General features: G+C 39.5%; 1 long non-coding RNA gene across 1 annotated transcript; it reads left to right on the top strand.

The window, feature by feature from the left end:
* On the top strand, nt 1-26,880 carry LOC137179856 (uncharacterized). The gene is made up of 3 exons (XR_010927878.1): nt 1-105; nt 4,591-4,669; nt 24,967-26,880. It is a non-coding gene; the product is annotated as an uncharacterized lncRNA (long non-coding RNA).
* The last annotated feature ends 219 nt before the right edge of the window (nt 26,881-27,099 follow it).

The raw sequence follows: 27,099 nt of genomic DNA, 5'->3' as shown, positions 1-27,099 counted from the left end.
CTTGTGGGTAACAGTGAGGACTGGAGGTTCCTCCCGTGTGGCAGGCAGGCCGTGACAGCTCCGAGATGCTCTTTGACCTGAGAGGAAGAGAAAACAACATCAATGGTAATTCCCCTTCAAACACATTAACTGGGATGAACTGGGTCCCACCGAGCCCCTCTGAGTGGACTCGCATTGATCGCAGAAATCCATGAATAAATTTAGCACTAATTGATTTTTTTTCCTCCTTAGAAAATAAATCTCTAATTCTGAGTAGAGGCAGTGAATGTAGCAGATTGTGCAACCACTTTCCTTTAAAAAAAAAAAAAAAAAAAACTGTAGGAAATACATTTTGAGAACTAACTTAATAAGCTACAAAATATTCAGTGTCCTCTCATATCACCTGATCCAGCAGGCCTGTTGTTTTAAGTGCAGCCACAAAGTTTCATCATTTTGCGACTCGACAAGAGTCAATATAAAGTCCACCTTGAGCTCAGTTGCTAAACAAACAAAGAGAATTTATTGTGTTAGGACTGCTGAAGCAACAAGCTCAGAAATTAGGTCCTCTGAATTTCAGCTACCTTTTAATTGCTTTCAGTGGGGATTGAAGTTATAGTTAGAGGGGAAATGGTGTCACATTTGCGTTACACAAACTCCCTATCCCTTCACCTTGCCAGTTGGGAGAGTGATACTGTCAATATCGTTAAAAAAAAAAAAAAAAAAGCATTTACAAAAGATTTCAAGCATTAAGTATAAATACTGCACTGGGGTTGCAAAGTGGAAAAGAGTGTTGGAAATATTTTATTATGAAGATGAACTGCCGAAGTAATTTCATTTGATAGAAGGCAAAAGGTTTGAGATCAGTGAATATTTTTCTGATATTAGTAAGGTGTATTTAAGATTTTTTGTATTTTTTTTCTTACTGTTTTTCCTTAAAAAGAGAACAAAGATTTTTTTTCTTAATCTCTTAAAAATCTAAAAAAACAAAAAAACAATAGAGGTCTAAATCAAAAAACATACTTAATATCTTCAGTATCTCATGATGCTATATTTTAGTTATTAAGCCAAAAGACGGATGTGGTTTTTAGCTGAGCACTAACCTTCGTTATATTATATAAAGCTGACTGGAAAACACTCTGGAGCATGTTGTTCACAATTTAATCAATGGATCCAAAAATTCAGCCTGATCTTTTAGTCAGGTGCTACAGTATTTTATTTTATATTTATGTTTTTCCCTTTGCTTTTTAGATTTATTGCTACACCTGAAGTTACTGCTCAGTAAAATATCATAACTGCAATGTGAATGCTTTAATTCTATATTGTAATAAAAATGCAAAATCACACTTTGCATATAAATATAGATGTTTGATCTGTAACAGCAGAAAATAATAATAATGGTTAAATATATCACCTTGTATATAATAACTGCAGCAAATTTTATTGTATATTTCAAGTTGTCAAATAGTCAGGCTGCTTATTCTTAGTGATGATTGATGAGTCTTGATTTAGGAAGTTGCAGATTCAGGTATCATACTGCCACCTACTGGTTGAGACTTTTCACAAAGATGTTCAATCAGTAAGAGTGCACTCAAATGAGTTCCTTATGATTAAAATTATTATGTGATTTCAGGAAGGACAGCATCTACTTCAATGATATGTATGGAGATGAAATATTACATTTAGTTTTACTTCAAATGATATATAATATCCTCAGACATCTGCATTAACGAGGAGAGGAAATGTCCCATGTGTGCCCCGACTAAACATCGTGTCCTGGGCCCTTTAAAGCACATGTAGCTGAAGATGTGGTTACGGTCTATCAAGACTGCCTTCACTGACAAACCTCAATTGCTCAGTCGTGCAAAGAAAAAAGCGTTCCTGAAATGTTCCTTTTTATTTGATGGATGAGTTGTACATATAATGGCTGGGCATTACCTCTGCAAATAAACCAGACTTGACATTGCCCTGCGCTGGAACATCTGGGACGCCCCAGAGACAGGATCAAAGGCCTTGCGCGTCCTTGGACTCTATCTGTGCCAAACATGCACAGCAAGCTCAAGAACGACTATCCAACGCATTTCAGTCATCATCCTCTGCGCTGGCTGTGTTTGTTAGTCATCAGCTATTTCTGTTTGATTTCTTACAGTCATATTCCTCAGTGTTTTTGTCATGGTAACAGCAGGGCTGAGAGCGGTGCAGCTAGACAGTACAGTAAATCAATTTATGAGCTTATTATCCCACAACAAAATTATATCTTTAGCTAAGTGGAAACATGGATGTGATGTTGAAAATCAAGTGCTAGACTGATTGATCTTTCCAGCACTGACACATCAGACTGAACAACATATCAACTCCACTCTCATCTGTACTATACTATGGGGGCTGCACTACAACACAATCCACATTACTTGGGCTTTGTTTGGAGAAAGCCAGCCAACTGCATAACCTTAATTAGTCAAGCTGTATTCATTCAAGTGATTACAATGCCCCGCACAGTAGTGAAGAGAAGCATCTGTCACTTAAATGATTTCTCAATCTTTCCATTCAGTGGAATAAATTTATCATGGGCCCGGACTCTAACATGGCTTTTCTTAAAGCACACTGAAGAAAACGCTCATTGAATACTGAATACAGGTCTAAAGTAAAAACAGTATATGGTGTATTTTGATGATTAATTTGAGCCGAAATAAAAAATAATCTTGTCCACTGTATTCTGATGTGTTAAGTCCATTCAAAATGCAAAAAAAACATAACATTATGTTAACGCTGCCGTGGAAGAAAAGGACAAAGTGAAGTTTCCCTGGGATGGTTTTTTTTCCCAGGTTCTTGAGTTTCATTATGTTTGCCATTTCTAAATCTCCCCAAGGCTATGCATCTGCTGCTCTCCAGCGTGCACAACTGTGGAAAGAAGCAGGATGTCACTTTTGTGAACTAGCCACGGTGGAGAGAAGGGAAAATGACGCAATCATCAGAAAAGTGGTTTGGGTGGTGAAGCAGGGGCCTTGCGAGGGGCAGGTTGCAGGGATCGCCTGCACCTCGGCAGATGTGCCTTGGTGTCACTCCACATCCGCAGCCGAATGAATCACCCAACAGATGTTTAACGTCAAGGCCAGGCTGTCACGCCAGCCAAACACACACATTATACATACACACATCCTAGCTATGCAAAGACATGCTTACACACAGTACAATTTATTAGGAAGAGTGGCTCCACAAGGGGTCAGATCAAGGCACTGATGTTCACCTTGATGTAACTTTGACCAAAAAAAAAAAAAAAAAGATTTCACTCACCCTGAAGTTTTCATAGGAAGGGAAAATGCACTAAATACACATAAACACTCTGAAGTGTAGTCTGGTCAAACTCGCTGAGTCCCACTGAAATGTTTCTACAGCATAATGTATTTTAAGACACTCTTTTTGATCTCAGGCTTGTACTATCTCTTCAACATTGAAAGAAAGAAGGTACTTTAAATAACTCCACTCCAGCACTCCCCCCTGAACGCCTTTTTGTGGGACCTTTCATGGCAGAATAAAGATATTTTGTCAAAACTTGTTTCCAGCAATAAAGTTATATGCCTCCATACCACAGACGTATTTTTATAAAGCTGCAACAATTAGTCGATTAATTGACTATTGACAGAAAATTCATCTGCAACTATTTAGACAATCAAAATATCGTTTTAGTCATTTTTTAAGTAAATATGCCAAGAATGTGCTGGTTTCAGCTTCTAAAATGTGATGATTTAATGCTTTTCTTTGTCATTTATTATAATAAACTGATTAGCTTTAGGTTTTGGACTGGACGGTCAAAATAAGACGTTTAAAGACGTCACCTTTGACTCTAAATAATCTAATAATCTAAATCATAAAAAATAGTTGCAGCCCTTTATTTTTATTACCTCTTTGTTTCAGTTTGTTTTAAGAGTTTTTTTGGGTGGGGATGATGAAATGCTATGCTACTACAATAAACTGCCAATTCTTAATAGTAGATGTTCTCAACAATGCCATGCTGTACCCAGCATGGCATTGTTTTTTATTGACAAGAGGGCAATTATCTACAGAATTTACTTAACTTACTTATTTACTTTACAATTATATTTTTTTCCTGTACCCAATGTCATTTAAGGTGAGCGATCACTCAAAGATTTGACTCATCCTCTTCACAGAATCAATCACTTTATGTGCCGTGCATATTTTTTCAAGTGTGCCTTGGTACCAAGAACACTGAGACTCACTGAGTTAGAAAAGAGCAATTGAAGGTAAGGAGCTTTTAAGAAAGAGTTGCTGGATCTTTGAGAACATTCTTGAGGCCCTTTTCCCCTCTTTTGGAGAAACCCAAGCAGATAAAAGGAAACACTCGGGTGGATTAAAGTGTTCAGAATGTATCAGCATCAAACCACTAGAGTTTTTGCCCTCTACATTTTTCAAACACAGTCAATAGATCTAAATATTTTACTGTGCCCTGGCCGATTTATTGTTTGATGTTTAAAAACTTGTGTGGAATGAAAGAAAATTCATTAAAGAAGAAGGCCCCAGAACGAGGCCCCACGATCAGCTTTGAAAGTCTAGTTTAACTGGGATATTGATCATTCTCTTTCTTCTGTGACAAAGGCCACCAGGGACGCTGGAGGTGTCGGTGGATGAAGGCGCGCTGCCAATAACACCAGACGTGTGTGTGTATACACTGTAGGTGAGGCTGAGAATTACACTACTGACACAGAAAAATCCAATAACTCAAAAATGACCAAACAAATACCACATTCTTGACTTCTTGCTGGTCAAAAGAAGATTCAGTGCGCACCCTGGTTTGAATGCAGCAAATTGCACATGAGGGGTTTTGATTTTTGAAATTCATGACATTCATTCAAGACTAAAAACATTTGTGAACTTAATTATACAGCTCTATGTGGCCACTGGAAATAGAAATTTAAGGTCTCTAAAGTTGCATCCCTAAATTTCTATAGGACTTTAATCTGATCTCAAGACTTCCAGCTCTTAATCAGAAACTGTCTCTCATCCTGTCGTAGTGCAAAAGGAGCTGTTCTATTATTGACAATGGAACATCTCCCAGATTTGTCTTTAGATGACAATCTCACTGCAGTCTATCTCTCGGCTGTTGTGCTTAAGGAGAAACAGATTCTAATTCACAAATCAGAACAAGTATCAAAGTAACATACTGCATGTGAGGTCTATTTTAAACTATAAACTAATCAAAAATTAAAAAAAAAAAATGTGATGGAAGTTATGTCTCATCTCTGGGCACTAACAAAAGGCTTTTGCACAAGCTGTAGACACAAGAGATTTTTTTTTTTTGACAGAGAAGGTAGCTGCAGACACGAGAGAAATCTTATTCTAGCGATATTCAGCACGAAAAAGCAAAACTTAATCCGCATGAGTTATTCAAGCTTAGATTGCCATCAAAGATAACTCCTGAAGTTCTGGCAACTTTCTTGACATCAGGAGACAGACTAACCACAGTATAATTAATTAAATCTTTGGAATATGCAGGGCAAAGAGTTCTTTTCCCTGAGCTGCAAAATATTAGACAAGCAGGACTTGAAAACTGTCAGCAGTACTTTGGAGATGGCCAGACTATTCAGATTGATTACTTTAAAAGACAAATATAACTGAACATCACCAACGCATCAGTGTCCATTGGAATGAAAAACTGCAAGTCATGGCACTGGCAGAATCTCTTAGAATCTCATTTTTTACCATTAAGCTAGCACACTAAAATGTTTTGCGTAAAAATGGAGATAATCTAAATAAAGTAAATAACAAATTCAGTTGTTGCATTCAGCATATATCCTACAGACCTGCACGATTAAACTGGCTTCCCCTTTGACGCTAGGCCACAATGTGAAACAAATAACATTCAAGAGTGACCTTTAATAATGATCACTTATTTCACCCCACTCACTTTAGATAACTGTAGCTGCCTTTGAAAATATTTGCTTAATTTGATAAGACCACTGTCAAGAACCCCCGTATGTGTCCCTCTACTGTCTCCAACAGTCTAGAGGACTTCACAGAAATATCAGAATATCAAATAATCTGGGCCATAACTTTCTCTAATTATTTAAATTTCATGTATATTTCAAGGAGCAGGGAAATGGCAGTATGATGTAGATCACAAGCTACGGTATAGAAAGAAGGGGACTGTTTTTCACACTCATTCATGCAAAATAATTATAATTTTTCCTTTAAAAAAATGTCCTCAAGGAGACATGTGCAGAATGGTGTAAAATTGTCATGAACTCATCTTATCACGGTTTACATTACATTTATATTTTATTGACATACTGCTACCATAGAAATTAATTTTTTTTTCTCTGACAAAATGCTTTGTAATTTGCTTCTATACAGTATAATGCAACACAAAACATGTTTGCTTTTGTGATTAGGCATATGAGAAGCAGGTTTGTTTGCCCCTCCTTCTGCAAAACATTACTGCCTTTAAAAATTTGAGAGCTCTGAATCAGCTTTTGGCACAGCTGTGACTATGCAACATGGCCAGTCTAAATACAAATTCACCTCTTCTCTTTCCAAGTATCAGTTAAAAACATCTGATCTCCTTTCCTGCTCAAACCACAGCTCTGATCACAATGTCTTTGTGTTTCAGTGTGGCACTAAAACTCCATATCCCAAACTCTGATGGACTTATGGACAGATTTCTTGTCTTGTTTGCTGACCACTAGGGTCAGCAGTGTATATCTGAATCTCTCTCTCTCTCTCTTGTCCACCATCTCTAACTTTTCTCTTCCCATCTCCCCTGAATATCTGTCCCTTCCTCTGCCAAAGAAATCAAATGGAATTACCAGTCTGCTGCTGAATGAGCAAGTCAGTACATAAGGAGTCAATAAATACATTGACCAGAGGTGAATTAGGTCCTTACATTTAAATGCAGGAAAGCAGGCTGGGCAGGCAGATCTGCTGGGCCATCAGCTCACAGGACCAAACGGCTCACTAACTGGGGATGCTGGTTTTCTTCTATGATACGTGTAGAAGCTGAATCAAGAGACACGTTTGAAGCATGTCAGTATGTCTGTGATTGATAACATGTTCGTCCCAGGAAAACTAGGTAAACAAAATATGACACAGACTACAGGTAAACAAATTCCAACTAAATTAAATTGAATTATCCGACCACACTGCGGCTACTGAGCACGCAACATTTGACATGTTTTACCTTAAAGAAAAAACATTTGCAACAGCTCACCAATGACTCCAAACTGTGGATTTCTAGGTATCATCATCTGTTTCATACTATATCATTTTTTTTTCTACATTCTTTCTGTGACTAATCTGTGATAGGTCGCAACCTGCACCAGACATACTGTAGCATTTGATTGAAACTTGACTGACATCAATCAAGAAAGCTTGGGTTGCAAAACTAGGGGCTCGTTTCCAAGGCAGCACTTACACTAAGTGGTATTAGTTTATCATCAGTAGATTTCAGCGCTGCTTGTGTGTTTAATTGTCATCTTCTCAAGTTTCTTTTATCAGTTGCCAACACTGGTATACACCTATACGCTCAACTGTTCAACTCATATATCACATATCACGTCACTATCTTTTTCTTTTTTTTAAAAAAAGGGAAAAAATGCTTTGCGTAATGTTTTTGAGGATGTGACAATGAATATAGTGTTTTCTACATAAATTTAGAGGAACAAACCAAACAAACCCAATTTTAATAATCTACAGTGATGCAATTTTTTTTATGTATTGTTGTCATCTGATTTATTAACAATTCAAATCATATAAAGTGGTTTGAAAAATGTGTAGTAAAGTAAAGAGCCTATTTTCATAAAAAGTAGTAAATTTGGTTGTTATTGAATTTTTTATTTCTTCATTGCATCAGTGAAAATGTCTACCACCACACTGTCCTCCTTTCAAAGTGTGCAACTCTCCTTTGAAAAGACACACAGGACACAGCAGGAGGGGAGGTGTGATGTTCTCTCTTTTTATTGACTGACACGGCTGATGAGGGCCCATCCTGCACTTTGGCAGGAGGGTAGGCAAGCATGCGGAGGTGGCGCCCACCAGGGTGCGAGGAGGGGACGACATGGTCGTCCTTCATAGATATTCCATGCATGGCTTTACCCTTAGCTGCCCTGTCAAGGTCTGTGTATGCCCCTCTGAGGGGGCTGAGACAGGGTCATGGATGACACCCGCCTCTATGCCAGACGTGACAGCACAGCTGGCTGCTTAATGACAGAGGGGCCTGGCCCAGCTCACACCTGCCCATCCTGGGCAGGGCAGGCGACCTCACAGGGAGAAAGAAAAGCCGCTGCCACGTTCGATGGGCAGATGTTCTGGAGAGGAGACAGCAGAGACAGCTGCACTACAGGGACCCCTCCGTTTCTCTCCTCTCTCCAGTAATTGAAAATCATGTAAAAGGTCAATTGTGTGATACTGGCTGTCCCTCTCTGCAAGTTGTTCCTTTCAGCCAGAACATGACAAAAACAACACTGACTGGATGACAGCTTTTGCCTCAATTACTGCCTATTTAGCTATGGATGTCCATGTAATGACGATATCTGTAAACATTCCCAGTGAATAAATCTGCATATACAAAGAGGTGCAGGCCATCTGTTGGAGGCCATGGTTAGGGGTCCCTGAGAGAAACCTAATCATTGGGTACATTACACAGACACTGTTATGACATTTGGAATCCAAACGAAGGAAGACTGTAAGGGGGGATGAAAATAACACTAATTCCAAGCTCTATCAACATTTGCTGAATAGCAGCCCCACAGCCTCTGTGTGAAGAATCCACAATGGTACAGAGGGTCAGTGCCTGTCCTGAATACCTACACAGAGTGACCCTCTCTCTGGATTTCACTCTGATGAGAAGTGGCAAGGTTTTAACCTCCACAGAATTGCTCTCTGTTTGTGGTTGTCTTAAATAGTACCAGCTACAGAACTGTCACACAACATCAGCTTCTCTGGAATTCAGCAGAGATTTCTAGACCTTCATAGGCAGGGTAACGATCAAAATAGACAATGAGGACTCATCAAGTAACACCAAACAGGGAAATGAGATAAACTTTGGCCACTTTTGCGTGAAATTTGGTTGTTGACTTTCAAGTACTAGAACCTTGGCAATGTGTTTCAGAAGTTTTTTTACTTGACCTAGATTAAGGAGAGTTTTATGGGAACTGGAAAAAATACAGAAGGTTTAGATGCTCAGACTGTGACATACAGTGTTTAAAGAGTATGTCAGTGTTGGACAAGGAATTGCGTATATAAATGTGACATCTCATCACAAATTTATTTCAATAATTTTAAAGTTTGAAAAAGTTGTTACTTTTAATGAGTAACATCCAACGGCTCACCCACAAACATGTGGTTTTGAGGGAACTCTTTAAAATTTAACAAAAACAAGTGCTGTGACTTGAGTACCAGCACAAACAGGAAGGAAACAATATATTCCATAAACTCCCACAAATGAGAATGTTATCAATAACACTTGTGTCTGCAGGAAAACAAAATGAAGCTCTTCAAGATGCATGTTTCTGATTTGACTGACCGTAGCCCTCTGCCAATAACAATGTTACCCGCAATCACGATCCAAACCACACATCCTTGGCACAGCACACTGTCATAAATTATGTTTTGATTCTGAACAAATGCAACAGCTTCCTGTCTAGTGCTGTTTTCTCTTATCTTGAACCAAACGCAAACTAAAAGGATGCTGTTTTTGCTGTGGGAAGGGCATTTAGAAACATATCAAAAGTGTTGGACATTGCAGATGACAAACTTGGAGAACACGTACTCTCATCATCAAGGAAACAATGACTGTAACTCCAGAATTTCAAAGAAACCGACTATCTGTGCTCATTAAATCCAATGAAAATCTGTTTTAGACATTGCTGTTGTATCCTGGACTTTACTCCTAATTGTCTCCCATGTCTACAAAACAAATATATAACAGTTATTTATAATTACGCTTAAAACCACTGGGCCTCTCAATTTAAACGTGTGAGTGTTTGTGTGTGTATGCTACTTATATGAAAGTGTAACTGTGCAACTGCATGTGTGTAGCACACCAGAATGCACATTTCAAAGGCAAGACAGCTCCTGGGCTTGCTGAACTTTTGCTTGTTATCAGGAGCTGAGAGTGAAATGGAGAGAATTGATCTTTTGTCTACTGGAGGTGCACTCCCTTGGGCTGGGCCGCTCGCTTGCTCACTCGCTTGGCTGCCATGCAGAGGGCTCTCTTTCTCATCCCCACCTCACCCCCTCCACCCCCCCCCCACACACACACACCACCATGCCCCCGCCCTCCCCCCCTCGTTCACTCACTCTCTCTCTCTCTCTCTCTCTCTGCATGGCGGCTGCCTCTCCTCCAGCTGACACTTGTCCTGCCGTTACTGGGAGAGATGTGCGCTGAGCTGCTGACACCAGGATTGATCTTCCTCCTTTTCCCCATAAGCTCCATATCAAGCTCCTGGAGACTCTGGGGGAGACAAAGAATGGGCGGAGGGGTGGGGATAAGGGGTTGGGGAGGCGGCCGGAGTGGAAGAGAGAGGAGGGAGAATATTGTCAACTCACATCACCTCTTCAAACTAACAATGTTTGCTGCAGCGGAGGAATAAAGAACACAAAGTTGACAGTTATATTGGTGGTGGTGGACTGAAGTTCATCCTTTTTGCTAAATTGTTGCTCACAGCGACACCACCAACAACTAGATTTCCTAATGCTACCAACACCATTTTCTTTTTTTTGTGAACAAGTCTCAAACGGTGCACTATTTGCTAAAGATATGGTATTTTAAAGAATGTACTCTGTAAATATTATACCTCAAGCCTTGCCTAAATGACTTGTCAGGACTACCATACCATATTTTTGTGAGAGAAACCCTCAGCAGTGTGTTCCATGGGGTGGAACTGATTACTGTGCCCACAAGACTTTTTTTGAGGTTACACTTAACACAAACAAAATCAGTGCAGGTTATGATTTATGCCAAAAGTAGCACAACCTTCAGTGCTGTTCATTTTATTTTATTTCTTTTCAAGGCAAATGTTAATTGCACTGATGGAGCAGATTTATTAGAAATAGAGATTAAAATTATTCACTGTATACTGTGGTTAGAGCAATGCATGGAAGTCTGATTCATCAGTGGTAAGAAAAATAATCCTCTAATGTTTTACTAAACTGTAAATTGTTTACTCTTCAGTGCAACAGACTTAATAACCACATTTCTGGCAATATCCCTTTACACCACAATTAAGTCACAGCTTACACACAGTCACCAGGCTTCACTGGAGCAAAGCATGGGGAAATCTAATGCAGAACACATTTTTTCAACTCTTTCCTCTCGTTTACATGATGTGTTGGAAAGTCTCCACTTACAGACATTGCAATACTTATGCATATAATTCAAAATATGCCTGGTGCTTATGTGGCAGATTAGGTTTTTTCCTTTCTTCTGGCCCACTAAATTGTCACCAGGCTAGATTCAATGATTCATCTGTGCCCTAAATACTGCCTACTACCTAATTACAGTGCTATATCTATATTCCTGCCTCTTCCTGGAGCCTGGTTTCCATGCTGGCTGGTGTGTGCACAGTTTGGCGTACTGGTGTGTCTGCCGTTTTTCCTCGAAAGCTGGTCTTCCAGCAATTGTAAGGTGTGCATTTTTACAGTTTTCTTGTACTGCACGTTCATAGCGTGTGCCATTGGCATCATATCTGCTTCTGCTCCTTTATTTCACAGCGTGGTCTGCTCATCTCACGGCTGCAGACCCATAGTAATATTGCCTTGCTTCATGCCCTTGTTTAACGCAGTGTCGTTTGTGTGTCAAGGTAGGCTGGCTTAATTTTGTTTTGCTAACTTTAGGCCGCTTTTATCTGGCTTCCAGCTATACGAAACTTTTTCTTTTTGGTCTCTGATCTGCTGTGATAGTGACTGAGCTGTGGCTTTGCAGCTCTCCCCCTCCCACTGCTGGGAAGCTGCACCTTCACTCTCTTTGGTGTGTATGCATGAGTTTCTACATTTCCATGCTTCCACTCTGTGAATATTGTCGGTATGTGGACTGGTTTTTACTAGTATTGGGTTTTTTGTGTGTGTGGGTGTGTGTGTTTTGTTTTGCACCACAACTGGTTCGGCTCTGCGGCTCTGTCCACACTCGCATCAGTGGGAGTGAACTGAAGCTGTCCGTTTGCACACTAGGACCAGGGCAGGAATTACACCACAGCCAGTGCCGTGGCCGTAATGCCCCTTCTAAAATTAACTACCCACACAACCAGTTTGGCATGCCCTGTTTTGAACTGGCTGTTGTGACCTTAAAAGAAAGTTGCAGATTTCCTCATTTAAAACTAAATGCAACACAGTAAAAAAACAGACTCAACGTTTCCCAGTGTCTCTGTCATCATGCTGGACAACAACAGTAGCGCAAGATTTCTCCCTCCTGCAAATATGTGTAATATTAACATAAACATTAATAGCTAACCAGCTAGCTACCATTAGCTAACAATTAACATTACATGATAAGCACAAGCAGCTAAACACCGTACAGTGTAAGTACTAATCCACATTGTGTTTTAAAGTTTACCAGCCACACACACTCCTACCCGGGTCTGGGAAGTGGTCAAAATTATTTTCTCCAGCTGTTAGCATTTATAAGACTGCTTGTTTGTCTTTTTGAGCTCTGTATCATCTGTGACAGTGGTATTTGGCAACTTGACATATTCAGTTTCTGCTTATGCTTTGGACTCGTTTTCACTCGTCATGAATTTATTTCCTCTGTGGCAGGAAAAACACATTACACAAGTCTTTATAAACTCCTGCAGGTTAAACTGGACTAATGATACACTTTTAGTGCTGACTGACTCGAACACACTCGCTATGAACAAACTTAAAAACACTCACTAGCCTAGCAACATTAATGCTACAAACAACCCGTAATGCAACACTCCGTATAGGAGTCGGTTTTACACCAGTACTTTATCCATTCAAAAAGAATATCTGATATTGTAAACACATAATTGTCCAGCTATTAGCGGAGTGTGTATGCAAATTAACCTCTAGACCAACATGCGTAACCAGTCAAAAATATTGTCGGTGGTCGGTACCATTGACATCTCTTACCAGGATATTGCTGCATAGTGTTAGCTAATTACAAACTTAACTGGTCCTAAGTCTGAAATTTTTCCCCAAAAGCAGCCTATGACAGACCACACAAACACACACACACACACACATTTCTCTGTAAGTAGATGGCCACTTCTCAGTTAAAACATATCAGGAGAGTCTGTCGGCTATTACATGACTGGCAGCTCTCATCCTAGTCTCATCAGAAGAAAAGGTCTCATCAGTGTGTTTAATGTTTTAACGTGTAAAAAAGTGTTTTAAGTCATTTTTGTGACTGCTCCTACGATCTCAGTGCTAAGTGCTAACAGTTGCATGGGTGTTGAAACTTGTTCAGATTAATTTTGATCACCCCTATCCCATTTATAGACTTTATTTTATCATGACAATATAACAATAACAATTAACATAATGAATTGTTACCTTTTTTTAAAAAAAAAATCAATCAGACAGCATTTTGTGGAAAAATCAAATATTCAGTACAGTTTTAATAAAACTACTGTTTTTCAATACACTGACTCCTAATTGTTGTTTTGTATACTGTTTTGTCTTCCTACAAATAAATCATCACTAATTATTACACAGTTGGTTTTGGCCTTGGTGCCCTACATTTTGGCTGCGATGCCCCAATAAATTTGTATTTATCAAGTAGTTTATTTGGACTGCAGATCCACTTATATTATCCGATTTATTGTTTAGCCGGATTAGTTTTTTGGGGAGGTTTTTTGTCATTACAAGATTATTTATTTTTTCCTATGTTTCACTGTTTTGTTTATTATTACTTTTTTTCTATTTCTTCTGCTTGTATTTGTAGATTTCCCCTGTGTTGTGCTCTCCCTTTGGCCAAACAGGTGCGCATGTGGTGTGTGTTTGTGTTTTAATGTGCATTCTTTTTAATTATAGTTGACCACTATGGTAGAATTCATGCGGCCCAGTATATAGTGTTGTTAACTGTTTGCTTTCTCCTTTCTTTTTTTTGATGGTGTCCCTTCACTGATCCCTTACTGTAGAGCACTTGGGTGTGGAAGGTGTGGTGTGCAGTGTCAGCCCCCACCATCCCCCCCAGCTACTCTTCTTCTCTAATCTTTTAACAGCAAATGAATGGGCCAATAGGAACTGTGCAATATTTGTTGAGGTCATACTTTGTATTTTAAGATTTGGATTGACCTGACTGTCATTTTTAAAAAGGCAATAGTGTTAATGAAGTTATTATTCATATTTTTCTGGCATCACGTCTCAGTCTGGTGTTGTCAAGCCTGTGTAACTTTTCTTTTTTTGGATGTCCCAAAGTGGTTACACTCAAGAATTTCGTTGGGATGAAATTCCCCAGGGTGGCGTAGTTGACACTATGAAGAAAAAAAAAAAAAGACAACTCCCCTGCTCTCGCCACACTTACACAGGTCATGTACAGAGCAGAGAAAAATAAACAGAAAAAGAGCTTTTTATTGGCAACAGGACCAAGCTAAAATACCACTGTAAATTGGATGTTGCTAAGTAACCTCAGACTGAGATATTGGCTTATCAAAGGATTTGACTACAAGTTGTAGCACTCTTCTACTTTTGAAGAACTGTACTTCAGTTGAAATATAATTATATTCTTATATATAATCATCAGCATCATAAATAAATCCCCCTAGTCAGGCACTTCATACTGCATAGTTACAATAAAATTAATTCTAATTATATTTACTAATTCAGGTGTAACTTAAGCGTCACATATGTGCACTAAAAGCTATACAGATGTGTGTATCAGTAGAATACTTTCTTTTTCACAAAAACTCACTTAATTGATGAACTAATTAATTTTAGGACTGTATAGAGCCTCGTTAGTACTGCTGCTGTGATCCTTGGCTCACAGTAAATTACAGTAATGTAATATAACATTGTCCTTTTCATCATATCAATAATTGTGTTTTTGTTCTTTTGCATTAAATGTCAATGTAATGAAGTGAAATATAATATTTCCTAATGAGACACTACTCACAACTGCCTGTACTGAAATGATACAACAGCTGACTTAGTTTTGATACCCTTTAAAGCACAGCAGTTTAGGGCTGCAACTAATGATCATTTTCATTATCAATTAATCGATTACTTATTTGGTCTATAAAATATCAGAAAATGATGAAACATGTCAATCACTGTTTCCCAAAGCCCAAGATGACATCCTCAAATGTCTTGTTTTGTCCCAACCAACAGTCCACATCCCAAAGATATTCAGTTTATTGTCATAGAAAACTAAAGATACAAGAAAATATTCACATTTGAAGCTGGAATCAGAGAATTTGGACATTTTTTCTTAAAAAGTGACTCCAAACGATTAATTGGTTATCAAAATAGTTGTTGATTAGTTGACACCTAATTGATTAACCGACTAATTGTTGCGGCTCTACAACAGATGCTGATAGAAATGGAGTCAGATCTGACCTTTGACTACATTAAAACTAAACGTCTGTCTTATTATGTAGAGAAACTACAAAGCATTCAAAAAGCAGACATCTCTGCCAGGGCTGCAAATAACTAAAAAATGTTATTTTAATTTAAAAAAATGTTTTTCTCTCTCTCTCTGTATCATACATCAGAATACATATAAGGACAGGAAACCATCAGATGTAGCAGAATATTTTCTATAAAATCCAGTTGAGAAAATAACAGAAATAATACAATGTGCCCATCTTACAATGTTAATAAATCTGGATCTACACCTGGATCCAGATCTTCACTAAAATTGAATCACTTGTTCCTTGGCTCACGGCCTAACCTTCCACCACATCTCAATGAAATCTGTCGACAAGTTTTTCCAATACCCCGCTAACTTAAAACACAACCCCGTTGGCAGATGTAAAAATGACTGTAGCTATGACTGAAAGGTTTAAAATTAATTAGGACTTATAATTAGACTGAATATAAAACCTGTACAGTCATAAATAATACGATCAAACATAAAACACTTTCATCAAAAGCTGTGTGCAGTCGTACAGTAAAGGAATGTCAGTGGCTCTCGAGGACTTCTGTTGTGATTGTAAGTCCAGGTATCTGAGTGGATTTGACTGGGGATCTTTACAGTTATTACTGTGTATTATTGGTATCGCGAGGAGAGCAGACCTGTAAGGTCTAGCACCAAACATTATAATTTGCAGGTTAGCCAATTTCAAGAGGCTGGATGGCCCAATACCTTTGGTAAGCATCCCAGAGCAGCATAGAGCAGGGCAGAGCCATGCAGGAAGAAGATGAATCAAGTTTAATAACAAAGGGTTCTAATTGCCCCCCACAACCTCATACCCCCACCTCAGCGGTGAACTCTAATTACGGTGAGAACACACTGCACTGTCACCCAATATTAAGTTGTTGAGGAGCGGGCCAAGATAATCGATAAACACTTTAGTTGTGCAGGGGGGAGAGGCAGGGAACAGAGAGAAAAGAGAGAATGAAAAAAGTAAGATGCCCCTTCCATTCAGTGGGAACCATCAGCACCCAAAGCCCTCCAGGCTCATGAGAACGCCGTTGGGACGGTCAAAGAATGATTGCAGAGCAATAATCCTGAGCACCCTCCCCCGCCCCCCCAACACCCCCACACAAACACACACACACATATACCCCAAACACTCACTCACACGTACAAACACACACACACACACACACACACACACATACGTTCATGTGAGCTCACAACACAATGTAGAGCCCCACCTTCCCTATGGGCTGCCTGAGCACCCGTGTGTCTGAGAGGAAAGGTGAACACGGTCACCCTAATTACAGGGGCCCCAGCTCTCTCACACACTAACACACACTCACCAGGCATAACTAAAGACAGGCCAATTAGGGCGAGAGGGAGATAAGGGAAGTTTTATTTGTATACTAATTAATCCCCTGATGAAATTCAAAAGGGAGGTGGTGGAGGGGATTGGGGGAGGGAGCGGACGGGTAATTGTGTGTTTGAGAAAAGGTTGCTTTAGGTGCGGTTATCTGAGAAGCACAGCCTTGAGATAGTTGCCCCCTAATCCCGTGCTGAGCCCCGGCACAGCACTGCAAGGTCTCTCATAATTTGATCTGTTACATACTGTATGAAATGGCAGGCTCTGACAGTGAGATCATCAGCAGCATTTATTGTCTATTTGGTCCTCCCTCTGCTAACCATAAACGAAGTTGTCATGTCAAAGAGACTGTTTTTCTTTTTTTAGTCTAGTTTGAGCAAAAAAAATAAATAGATAAATCTCAGAACAGTAAGGGTGAACTGCCAGATTATTTGTTGAACAAATTCAGTCTTAAAAATATTGTTGCAAGCACATACAGTAAGCAATGTTAGCGGCTAAAACTTCTGACCACTGAAGTATGAATTAAAGTAGCTAAAAAGTTAATAATAAACCCTTTTCAGAGCAGATCATTTCACTTGTCACAGCAGGAAAAACACAAGTGTAACTAATAATTATTATAATTTAATTTAATTAATGATTGTTGTTCTATTAAGTGTCTGCGTAAGATATTGTAGTGAGCCAGCATGAACAGTACCAGGACCCTGGAACTGTGTCACCTGAATGGAATGCAGCCATAATTAAGGGTAATTAATAACACCTGTGCTTTTTCCTGCTAAGGCATGAACAAAAAAAGTCTACTGACAAAAACTATATTTTTCTCAGCATGTATTCTCATCATTAGTTTCAATATCAGCAGCCTACTAACTGTTGATTCTGTACATCATCGTTTCCCAACACTTTTTGCTTGCGAGCTTCTAAAGCAATGAGCAGTTTTTAGAGGAGAGTGTTTTCTTGTTATCATTTCACAAACCTTTATCTTCATCTTTTACCTTTATCGTGAAACCTGTCAGGAGTGGGTCCCACCTCCAATTAGGGTAGCCACTGTAGATGAGAGAATTGTAGAAGTTAGCATTTTCATGTTTTTAACATGTAGACAAGAGTTCAGTTGCAGAAAAATTAATAGTTAATTAAGTCATTTTTTTCTTGTTCCATCTCCTTAAATAGGATGATCTGTGGCTTTTCTTTGTCTTATGAGACAGTGAAAATAACATTTTTGAGTTTTGGACTGTTAGTTGGACAAAGCAAGACATGTTTCGATGTCGCCTTCGGCTTTAGGAAATTCCAATGGTCATTTCTCAAAAATATTTGACATTATAATAATAAACAATTGCTTAATGGATTGATAAATGAAGAAAATAATCATAACATTAGCCCTAAGGTACAGTACCAGTCAAAGGTTTAGACATACTTTCCCCTTCGTATGTTTATCAACTTTCTGACTATGTTTATCAAACATAGTGGGAGCCACAAGAAACTACAACAACATCAGCAACAACACATGTCAAGGCAACAACACTGAGTAGTTCAGATGAAGGCTAATGGGCATATGCGTAAGTTATTTTTGTATCTAGCCGACATCAGTAAATGGCTTTCCACACTAGCTGTGGGCTAAGAGTTGACCCAGCACTTTTCACACACACATTGCTAACCCAGGGTTAACCTAAGCTCAGGAGTATAATACAGACTGTACTGCTACTAGTTGGAACAAGCGACGAATGTTTACATTCCTCAATGAAGTGTGACTGCTACATTGTTTACTTTAGCCAGGTGTCACACTGGCACCATTTGGCCCATGTTTAGTCCATTTTCAGGGGGATAACCCCGAAAACTCGGGTCTTACCCTGCTCAGGAGCAGGACCAGCAAGCCCTAGGCTAAAGTCAGGGTTAGCCCACTTTGGAATGTACCTGCATGAAAGCTTTCTTAGCCCCGGGGCTAACAGCTCCCTTCGCACAGGGCTAGGAAGGATCTAACAACGCTTTAAGCCCTGGGCTAAATGCGTGTAAAAAGCTCTTAAGTTTAACACTAGCATGGTGCTAAAGTTAGCTTCATATGTGCAAACTGACACGCTTTGCTAAACAATACACAATGAAAGTACATATGTGATAAATACTGTTATAGCATTTTATGAACAACAAACATAAGCTTATTTTGCTAGCTGTAAGCTAGTTACATCGTAGGCTACTCACCTGTCTAGCAAACATGAGGCTAACTGACTCACTACTGAAGTTTTTCCAAAGCCCTAAGCTGCCCCCCGCTTTTTAAATGCTACAGCAATGTTTAATCAGTGTTTGGAATAATTAAACCGATTTTATGAGTGCATACGAGGTGAAACGTTTGTTGTTCCTGGATTTTACCTTCCCGCAACTCGAGCGCGCGGCGGTGAACGTCACGTACTATGACGTAAGAGCATGCTATATCCATGGTGCATTTTTTCTCCCTTTCAGCAAAGGTGTAAAATGCTGTTTAAGTTTATTTTTTTAGACATTTTCACCTATATCGGATTGTAGAAAATCAGACAGGAAACGAGGGAGGAGAGAGAGGGAAGCATGACATGCATCAAGGTTTTAAAGGGTTTGTAGCTTGACAATCATAGACTGAATATAAATAAATATTGGGTGCACATGTAAGTTTGATTTTTACATATAAACATTTATGAATCTTCTGCTTTCGTTGTTAATTTACAAGTCTGCACTGTGGTTGTGCAGCATTTCCATTAGTCTATTATAATCAGGGAAAATTCGTCATGGCAACACCACCTCTTATTGCTTAGAAAGAAAGGGGACCTAGAGTGATTAATATTAAGTATATAGGCCTGAGTGTAAGATATTATGAAATGTAAGATGATAGTTGTAGGAGTAGTCCATTCATTCAGACCAAAGCTATGTGGCTCAGCCCTGATCGTCTTGATTGACAGACAAAGACTATGATGAAAAGTGGAATTGAAATAAAATTGTCACTTGGAAAAATTGGGTCTTGGTGGTGACATGCAAACGGACTTGGAAAAAGCACATTTTGAAATAAAAATAGCTGTCATGAACTAATAAAAAATCATCATATTTAATGTTGAGGTGAGTTTAGAGACCATGAGTATATTACCCCATTTCTTCCACTTGTAAAAAAGAATATAAATAATATCATAATTTTGACTCATAATTTTGTCACATCATTTCTCAGAAAGTATATAATAATTATGAGACACCAGCAGGTCATATTTAACTTGTCATGAATAAATGTGTGTTCGGTTTTTTTCATGAATAAATCAGTGTTCAGTTTAATTGGAATAACACAAACTAAATAAATTAATAAATAACTGCAGTATCTCATTGAACAGGAGCAGATCCCAGAGTGGAGGGTCCATCATTAATACTCCGACTTCAACCATCTTAAGACATCATCATTAACAGTCAGTCTTAAAGCAGTTCTGTAAAGATCAACCTGGCATTCAGCTGCTTCTTCAGAAGCACCGTTTCATCCCTTATTAGAGATTAGCTTCACAGGGACCCCCTGTGACGTGTTGTCACAGTGAGCCATGTTGGGTTGGGTATCAAAGTGGATGCCCCGCCGAGCTTTAGCAGAGCTCCCTCTTTATTGTGCTCATAAAGCAGACCGCATGTGGTAGGATCTTCAAAAAGTCAAACAATCTCTGTGATTTGATGGTTAAGACATAAGACATTATTGTCATTGTAGGCATACAACGAAATTATGTTTGGTAACTCTCAGTGACCAGCAGCAATAGAGAACAAGATAAAAACAAGATAACAAGATAAAAACAAGATAATAAATAATAAAAACGGTATTGCACAACAAGTTAGATGTATGTAATAAAGTGCTGGAGTGCATTAGCAGCAGTTGGGGAGTGGGGTGGGTGGGTGGTAATATTTACAGTCCACAGTCCTCAACAGCTACAGTATTGGAAGGTGGGGGGTTGATGGAGGCTACAGCTCTGGGGAAAGAGTTGTTCTTCAGTCTGTTTGTTCGGGCTTTGATGGCTCTGTATCTCAGGCGGGTGTATTCCTCATATCTGAGACCAATTCTTTGCTGATTCTTCATCATTTTGCAAAGCCCTCTGCTTCAAATTGAATTTGCCAACCAGCAGATGAAAATATTAATGATGTAATAATTCAAGCTGAAATTCTTAGTATGTGCTATATACCGTGTGATGTTGAGTGGTAAAGGGAATGAGATATGACCCTAATCAGTGAACAGGAGACACATGCGTTCATATAAATCCAGTGTATTTTTACACTTGTGGCTTATATTTTGGGTAAACCACAAGTATAAACTGGAAAGTTTTGAGATATTGTCCCAACACAGATTAAAATTCAATCAGTGATAAATCAGTTTTAAGAAAGACATTGATGACTGAAGTATTCCCACTGTCGCATCATACCATCAAGTGGAGTACACATTTAATTTGAAGACATACCTTAGATTTAATATCACAGCACAGTGAGAAAAATAGGGATGCAAAATCAGTTGACTCTCAACAGCCAAATAACTTATAGAAAATTTGGATCAACTTTCAGATTCTGCCGAAAAACTTATAAAGATTTAGAAGAGTGATAACATTTATCTATGACCATTTGTGTGGATTCACTTGCCAGAGAGAGGCATTGGGGGAAGATTTGAATAATTAATCCAAGTTAAACCCATTAAGAATATCCATGTGGACACTTTTTTGATGTGAAAGACAGTGTATGATCTCAGGGTGCTTTCAGATTATATCTGGCTTTACTTATGGTGTCTGTTTTCCCCTGAAGCGACAAAGATCAACTGGCTCTTGTGTTAATTCTGCAGAAGTGTACAGTACAGAGGTCTTTGCTATGGAGTTGGCAGGCTAGCTCCCCTATCAGCATTTTACAGCTCTGCACGAAGCCCGAATAAGGTCTCTCAACAAACTAGGGAATGACAAATTATTCAGTATAGCTTTCAAAAAGTGTATTTTATAAGAAAAAAAACGAGGCATGCAAGAGCTCCTACTGTCAAATGACTGAGTCATCAGTTCAAAACTTCGATTCTTATTAATATCAAAAGTTTATCAGCCTGATAAGAGTATCACTCAAAAAAAAAGCTCATGTGAGAATTGCCACTTCCTACTTTCTTATTAATTCATATGAAATTAATGTTGTTTACTGATTTTCTGCAAACACATCAGTCCAATCTTCATCCATCTGATAGGTTTCCCCTCTTGAATTTCACAAAAAAAAATATATTTGGAGGTGATGCAAACTCAAGCAACAACCACAGGGTCAAAAGAGGGTTGTGAGATCTCAGAGAAACATAAATCATCAAAAATCTCTCAGAGTACTCCACAGTGAGTACCAGACAAATAGCGTCCATGTGAGCATTTGAATGAAAGGTAATTCAACACAGAGCTTGTCATGGATCGCAAAGAAAAACAACATCTAGCCATTGCCTCCTACAGCATAAGAGCTGTCAAATCCTTTTTGTTTTTGCCCAGTGGTCACTTCACTTTTCAAGGCAGAGGGCTTGTCTAAGCCCCCCCACATTGTGAGTGAGAATCAGAGAGTAGGAGGTTTGGCGTGTGAATCAGGTGAAGCTGAGGCACACCTTTGGGGCCTGAGTGTTTCTCCCAACCCAGACATCATGCCTAGCCTAAACAAACACCCAAAAAGCATATAAGTTACAAATTAATGCTAGTCAGGCATGTTGCAGAGTAGTAGAACCAGTCCTTGTTCACATATTTGTGGCTGTGCAATAAAACCAACAGAGATTAAACACGACTGAGCCAAGCCTTGTGACCTCGCAGTGATTCCTTCAGCGGTTATTAGCCAGGGGCCACAGAGGAGGGCTCTGGAGAGCATCCCACACAAGAGCCAGCGACAAGCCCTGCACAGAAAAACTGCCAGGGAAGCACAATAAAGATAATTAGCCGCACCCGTAGCCCCACCACCATCACCACCAGCAGCCCCCAGTATCCCCCAGTTATCTCACCCCCTTCCTCCAAGACTGTGTTTAACTCATCCTCTCCATCTCCTCTCCTCCGTTCAAACACACAGGATCTGTCAGACCAAGCATCTCATACAGGGTATGGTAACATCAACTATAACTATTGCTTTAAGCTTAAAATAAAACAGCGTGCAGTATTACACATTGAACATTAGCACTTAAGTTCCAGGCCTCACTGCTGAACCCTCAGTGTAGGTTTTATAAGAAGCACAGGATAAAATCAGTAAAAAAAAAAAAAAAAAAAAGCAAGGTAGTCTGGTGTTTACCCATTACTGGACCCACGACACTCCACCATTATCCCAGCCCTTCAGCCATGTTAGTTCTGTCTGAAAACAAGGTGGTGTAATTTAGAATGCATTTCAGTGCAATTAAAATTTCTCAGGCACAATTACTTATTCCCCCAGTGGGGCTGCCTCAATCAGTCTATGTGTGTAATGGGTTTACGGCCTTGACGCGGCAAGCATGTCCTGCCTATCTGCCTTGTGCTCTTCTCAAGGCTGTGGTTATTAATTGTGGCTAAAGTTGATAAATAAAATCACCAGTGCTCTTAATGCTAATTAGTGTTTGAGATAATATTTATGATTTCATAAGCACATATTTCTCCAAAGGCTCAGGCATTGTGCCCCCTATCCATCGGTCATAGGCTGTCTTGGATGTAATCTATCTTTGGGGAGAGGAGAGGCCGAAAGAGGGGCCAGAGGAAACGCAGGCAGTAAATACTAATAGTACTTAGTGGGTACTTTGGGAGCAGGAGTATTTCAGGCTATTTATTGAGCTGGGCTACTAAAGCAAAGATACACTTTTGTAGAGAGAAGTATATGATAAATAAGATAAGAAATTTGGAAACGCTGTAACACTGTACTTTAAAATAAATACTGATTAAAAATATATCTTACAAGTATTACTTTTAAGAAGTAATGGGGTAACAGTAGATTTGTTTTAACAATTTACAAATGAGACAACAAATGTGGCAAAGGAAACAAGCTGTAAACTCACCTTGTAAAGTTGATATGGTGAACATCTTAGAAAACAGTTTCTCATTTACACATCCAGCAGATACAACATAAGCATTGATTTGGAGTCGTGTTTCAGGCAACCTGATGAATGTAAATACAATATTTTACCTTCTTTTTTGCTCTTGTTATCTGGCTTTTTAGCTGCTAAATGATCCGCTATATGTACCAGCCATTTGATAATTTTATCTGCTGTTTGGTGCTGGGCATGTAGCATACAGTAGGATAAGCAGATACTTTTTTCAGAAAAACGCTTTCACTGACAAGAGCGGTGAAAGTGAACCAAAACTGTAAATTTTGGAGCTGTAAAATGAAAACAATGAGCTGAAAGAGGATAAAATGCTAGCAGCTGAGGGAAACTGAGGAGTTGGGTGATATTTCTCTGTGGGTCCGCCACTATAAGCGACGCCTTACACATAATAATGTGATCCATCGTTAATTTAAAAATATTGATAAAGCAGCTTTACATACATTCTCATCTGTTTAGTTTCAATTTCACCATCATTTTTAGACTTTTCCAGAGCAGTTTTGTATAGTTTGATCCATTGTGGCTCTCCAGTACTTTGTAGCCTGCAGTGTGCTGCTGAGATGATCTTGACAGGAACCGCTTCCTCTCACTTGCCCGGCGCACAGGCATTGAGAAGCACTTCAGCTACTTTTTAACATCACAACATGCTGGTGCCAGTGGCTCACTGGTCTGACTATTGATCCAAGTCACCACATCAAGGTGAGCATCAGTGCTGCAGAGTCCATTGTGGGACCTCATCCTGAAAGAGCGGAGCTGTCCACAGCTCTAGGCGATGCCCGAAAGAGTGACAAGTGCTGAAACCACTTCAAGGGGGCTAACAGTGCCCTCAGCCCTTTCTAGTCCCCGCTTCAAAGCTGAGAGCAGCCTCTGGCAGTTCACCCCCTCCTCTGTCTCCCTCCCCTCTCTCCCTCTCTATGGTCCTCTGGGGTAGCTGGTCCTATTCTCCTCTCCCAGGGCCATCAATGTCAAAGCATGAGTGAGTCCAGTCAAAGCTCGTCCCCCCCTTCAACACACACACTTTTTTTTTTTCTCCCTTTAAGTTTTCTCTCTCCCTCTGATGCACAGGTCCCATCCCTCTGCATGACTGGCCCTCTCTGACAAGTGGAAATCACACAGATCCTACTGGCAAAAGATGGAAAGTGAAGAAGACTTCAGAAACGTGTACCCTACAGCTATCAGTGTCCTGAACTCAAGAATGAAGACACCAAGCATATCTTCTTCGCTATATACTATAAAAACTAGTGAGAACATGTTCACAAAAAATTTAAAGGGGGGTTAGAAAAAAGGTTTTGCTGCATAGTGATTTTTTTTTACTTTCTAAGATAAATAAGTGATAAAAAAAGAGGGAAAAGAGGGAGCTTTACTTTGCCAAAAGGGACCTTGGGTTTTGCCCTGTGGGCATGGCAGCTTTCATTTTCCTCTTTCCTCCGTTCATATTCCCAACCGGTTTCCTGAGTTATGATTGAGTTTCACATATTGGAGTTATATCTGGCAGCCAGACTTGTTTATCTGCTGGGGCTGATAACTGCACTGGCCTGAGTGTGAAGCAGAAAGCGAGGGGAGGGAGATACAGAGAGACAGACCACTCATATATTCTCATCTCCTCCAGTCTTTTCTCATTGATTTAGCATGTCTTCATCAACAGTCTGACCCAGGTACAGCTTTTTTTCTTTATCTCAAACTCCAGCTTAGACCTCTGGTATGGACTCAACGGGAGCACCTGCCTTGCGTGTGTCAGTCAAAGCAGCCCAATAAAGACTAAATGAGGACAAGGACATAATTTATGTGGACATATGGACACTTTATAAAAAATGTTTTGATATATTTTAATCAAAAAGCTGTATTTCAGATGCGAGATTAAAAAGTTAGAGTTTACTGTCTATCTCTAATATCCATGTATTCTTAATAAGAGTTGCAGATTCAGTACAAACAGACATGACTTGAGTTGAGGAGCTCACCCAGGTCAGTGGGATGAAATCAGAAGAGAGTCCAGGTTTTTAGCGCGAGGGCATAACTGGAAAATCGAGATAACAGGTGACGGGGTTGCCAGGGGAGGGGCAGCACACAGTTTGACTCACTAATTATTTCACTAAAACTACGGTGCCACAACATCTTCAAGACAGATTCTGTCAAGGACTGGCTGTCTGTTGAGTCCAGTTGAAAGGAAAGTGAGACAAAGAGACTTGGGGAAGATTGAGAGAGGGGGAGAAAGGAAAAGGAGGACTGAGGGAAAGTGAAAGAGAGAGAGCAAGCAGTGCTTGCTGGACCCTGACTGCGTGCAAGGCCTCAATTATTCATGCGGCAGTGCACATGTCAAGAGCTCACAGACAAGCACAACAACAAGGCCGAGCGCAAATCAAACAGCGCATCCGTGGGCAATGCCTACAATGCACCTGGAGGAACACACCTCGGCCCATTTCTCTGTTGTTCTCAGATAAACAGAGAACAAGGCTACCTGAGCACTGCCTGATTCTCCTCAAGAGCCAAACAGCTGCTGGAATAGTTTGTGTTTGTTTGTTTTTTCCAGCACTTTATTTACCTGCTTTTTTTTTGGCAGAGATGTCAGCGTTTGCGCAGTGGGTTCCATCTTTTCATGGCTCATTAGCCCACTGTTTCATTCACTTTATTTCTCTCAAGTGGCTATCATGCCCTTAGTGTTGTGTAAATCCACTGTCTTTCTTCGCTGGTCCCCAACATGTCTACATTAACTACGGCTGAGGTTTGTCTCCTCGAGTGGTGGAGGTTTAACAGATGGCTCCAGCCTTCCATTCTCATCTTGTCTAAGTTTATCGACCACTGCTGCCCTGTCTAATCTATTTCTTCTCTCCATATTCTCCCAAGCCTTTTCTCAGCAGTCATGCAGACTTTTTTTAAATATGATTATTGTGTTGTTCAAGTCACCGAAAAATAATATGGCAACAGAAACTGCAGTTAATCATCCAGGAAATACTTCACTGTGATATAGTAGCATGTCATAGCAATTGTCATACTATTTTTTTTTAAAAGCCTGATAAACATATTGAATTAATATTTTGTTTTCTCATAGTTAGTTTGACACTATATTCACGTTAGTGGTTTTCTGTTTAGGAATTGGTGTTATTTTGCCTTAACTAGTCAGTACATTTCAACAAGTCCTCCAAATTAAACAACAAAATATGCAATTAGAATACCTTCCAAAACTGTCACAAATCACTGTTG

This window comes from Thunnus thynnus, chromosome 3 (assembly GCF_963924715.1).
Source record: "Thunnus thynnus chromosome 3, fThuThy2.1, whole genome shotgun sequence".
In the NCBI taxonomy this organism is placed as follows: Eukaryota; Metazoa; Chordata; class Actinopteri; order Scombriformes; family Scombridae; genus Thunnus; species Thunnus thynnus.
This window is presented reverse-complemented; position numbering and strand designations above follow the sequence as displayed.